The following is a 4,000-nucleotide window of genomic DNA, read 5'->3' as shown; positions in this document are numbered from 1 at the left end:
CCTGACTTCGCCCGGCCGCCGCCGGCTCGCCCAAGGTCACGGGTGCTGGCGCGGCGTCGGGGAGCCTCGCCCGCGGCTGCCGTTCCTCCCGACGCCGCCCTTCGGAACACACTGTAACGATCCCTGGAAAATGGGCTCTTGAGCGGCGCGTCGTGAGCCGGGGAAGCACCACGTGTTCTAGTGAAGACACGTAGTGGGGGACAGCCAGGCAGGCCCGAGGCCCAGATCGGCCCCGAAGTGAGGCAGGAGGAAGTGCCAGGGCGATTGAGAAACGAGGCACGGGCCGCACTAGTGGGAAAGGGTGCGTTCCTGAGCTCGAAGCGGAGCGGACGGGGACGTCCTGCCCACTGCTGCCCTTGGTTGAGTTTTCAGCTCAGTTCCAACGAAGTTACTAAGAAAAGACTTGAGAAATGTTCTCGTGAACACTGATCTGGCGAATTTATAGGAATAACTTTCAGGGCTGGCTCTGCCTCCGTGAGAATGGAGTAAGAGGTCTCATCAGTGTTTCCCACAGTTGCTAATCAGGAAAAAAAAAAAAAAATTACCAGATGATTACTTAAACGTTCCAAGGCCTCTTCCCTGGGTATGGGTCTGTTTGGAGGAAAGGTGAGGAACCTGTAGTTATGCGCTTCAGGTGATTCTTGCAATATTGTGTGTTATACCTTATATTTCTGCCCTGGTGCCCTCGGCTAACCTTCCCAATCAAAGTAGTTCTCTGCCACAATAAAGAGAATCTGGAACATAACTGAGTCTTAAAATTTTTTTTTATGTTATGGTTTCCCTAAGCCACTGAGTTGTCCAGGCTGGTCTCATAAGTTCCTCCAGCCTTAGCCTCCCCGGGGCTAGGATTGCAGGCTTGCACAACCACGCGCAGCTAAACTCTTTAGTCCTTCTTTGGAGGGAGCATTGAAGGCTCCCCCGGAGGCCAGGGAGGTGAACAGACCCAGGCTACCAGTGCTGCAGGAGATCAGGCGGTAAACACACCCCGTGACCGTGGGTGTGACCTGTTACAAACTTCCGAGACACCTGCAGACCTTTTCTCAAAGCCCTGCACTTGGAACCTATCAGACAGTGCCATCTTCAGTTCTTCTCCAGAGGTGGGGCAGGTTTTTGAGGATGGCCTAGGCTTGACCTTAGTCTGAGGAGCAGGAGATAGCAAAGAGCCACCATCCAGCCAGCGCCACCCTTAACTCTTTCAGGGGCTCGCTCTGGTTTTGTAGGGTATCTGCCTACCTTTAATTGGTCTGACCTTGCTCTACAGAGCATGTTTCTTTTCCTTTTATAAATTTAGAAGCTTGTTACCCTTGTGCTCGTCTTGACCAATTCTTTGTTCTGGACAGAAAGAACCTAGAAACCACCCCTAGGAGACTCCAGTACCCCAAACTAGGCAACACTAGCAGGAGCAAAAATAGTGTAGAGACCCCACCCCTACCCCCACCCCACCAAGAAACAATTCCTGATGGAGATAATTGAAAACAAGGATCTAAGGTAATAAGGCAAGTTCTCTTCCTCCCTCATGGTCCTGGGGCTTGAAACTTGGGCCTTTGCACTGAGCTACATTTCCAGCTTTCTTTTAAAAATGTTAATGTTTTGTTTTTAGGAGGCAGAGTCTCACTGTGTAGTTCAGGCTGGCCTTGAACTCACTATTGTAGCCCAAGGTGGCCTCAAACTGGGGGTGCTCCTCTTGCCTCAGCTTCCTGAGTGCTGGGATTACAGAGGTGTGCCATCACACCCAAGTGATCTGTTTATTTAGTAATGTTTATCCCTTGATGTATGTTACAAAGCACCTCTGATAATTCATCCTACCAATCATTTATAAGTTTCTGGTTGAGACTGTTTCAACCAAGAATGTTGCTAGCATTAAACCTAAACCAGTAGGATTCCCTTCCAGCAGTTATTTCCAAGAGTTACCGGCCACTTAGGTCAGTCCAAAATATGATTGTTTACTGCCGACCAAGTCAAAGGAGGCCATTTATTCTTGGTGAAATGGAAAAAGGGTTTTTTCCAAAGCTAGCTCTGGGGAGATGAAGCAGCCTTATTTGCCTCGAATCACCATCTCACCCTGTATAAGTGCATTAGGGGCTTTTACCCTAAGCACCTGGAGGAGGACGACTGTGAGGTAATAGACCTGGGGAGGCTTGGTTTATTGCTTCTAACACTTTTCCTTTCACTCCTTTCCCCTTGGAAACTGAGCCCGGACCCCCAAGGCCCAATCTGCATCTTCTGTCCCTTTATCTGAGCTGATGAGAGGAGAGGTGGTGGTGATGGGGTGGTTATGCCCCAGGAGTGAGAAAGTTTGCTAAAGCCACTTGTCTAAAGGAAAAAAGAAATCTGTTTGTGAAAGTTTCTTTTTGCTGTGTTGGTTATGCTAGTAGTTTTCAAAGTGTGGTCTTTAGGTAACTGAGAGGTTAAAATAGATCTTTAAAAATTAGGGCTTTTTTTTTTTTTTTTTTTTTTTTTTTTTTTTTAGATAAGCTGCTTCCTCAGCTGCTTCATGCTGAGAGCATAAACTGCCACCCCCTTCCTCCCAGCCCTGAAGCCAAGGAGGATGCAGCACTTCCAGCCCTACTGGCCAAAGCTTGGCTAAATCTACAAGGGGATATTTCCTGGCTTTTGTTCTACCCTACTTGAATACTGGGAGCACTTCTGTGCTTTGTGAGGGGGCGGGCTAGCTGCCCTCCCACTTTGGAAGAATTGCAAATAATGCATGTTTGCATTTGGGCTTTTCTTTTTTTTTTTCTTACTTTTTAACCTTTTAAAAATATTTTAAAATTTTACTTTAAAAACAGTAAAAAAATAACAAAATAACAGCAACATAGACAAAAACAAAACAAAGCAAAAACAATAAAAATGATATAGGGTTTCAAAACAGAATGATAGGAATCAACAGTGGTTGTTATATTACATATTATTATCTTCAGCGAAGCTGCTCAGATTACCAGATGTAAGAATGCAAGTTTGATCAAATCATTACAGAGAATAAAAAAATAATTTAAAAACCCATTAGAAATGATACAGAGCTTCACTAGAAAAGATGCTAGGAATTCACCAATGGTTGTTATTTTGCATATTGTTGTCTTCAAATTAGTTGTTCAGATTACCAGATACAAGCATGCAAAATTGGTCAAAAAAATTTAAGCATTAACTCTTCCTTTCATTAAACCATTAAAAGGTCCCGCTTAACCCAGCTATTCCCCTTCTGGGTATTTTCCCAGAAGAATTAAAGACGTCATACCACAGCAACGTATGTGCACCCATGTTTATAGCAGCACAATTTGTCATAGCTAAATCTTGGAAACAACCCAAATGCCCATCAACTGAGAAATGGATAAAAAAGATGTGGTATTTTTATGCATTTGGGCTTTTCTTGTGCTTTTGATAGTGGGCTAGTGAACAAATTAAGAGAGCTGGAGCTTAGTTCCAGGCCTTTTAACTGAGCCCTGATGGCAAACAAGCACTGTTGCTTTACCTGGAACTTCTTAGCTACACAAATGCTCAGGACCCCACGCTAAACCTGTGGATCAAACTCTGGGAGTTGGCAAAGAGTATGCATTATATTTAACAGGTCTTCCAGGTGATTCTGATACATGTTCAAGTTTGAAAACTATTGACTTATTCCTGCCATGCCATCAGATGATCCCATTTTTCATTTAGATATCTCATACTGTGTGAAGGGAAAAAGTTAAAAAAATTTTTTTCTAGGCCATGGTGGTGCATGCCAGTAATCTCAGCACTCAGGAAGCTGAGGCAGGAGGATCGCTCTGAAGTTTGCCCGCAGCCTGCTACACAGTGAGTTCAAGCCCAGACTGAACTACATAGCAAGACCCTGTCTCAAAAAAATTTTTCTAGTATGAGAGAAGCAGGTTGAGGGATTTGCCACCAAGGAAGTTTTTTATTTTGGTTTTGTTTTGTTTTTCTGGTGTTGTAAATTTTCAGGTGGACTCTAATAAACATTTATAGAATTAAATATTAAACAGAATGTTCTTAAAACATTTAATAG

Source organism: Chinchilla lanigera, unplaced genomic scaffold, assembly GCF_000276665.1.
Source record: "Chinchilla lanigera isolate Chin_1 unplaced genomic scaffold, ChiLan1.0 scaffold00033, whole genome shotgun sequence".
NCBI lineage: Eukaryota > Metazoa > Chordata > Mammalia > Rodentia > Chinchillidae > Chinchilla > Chinchilla lanigera.
The sequence above is the reverse complement of the archived record's forward strand: the minus strand, read 5'-3'. Positions refer to the sequence as shown.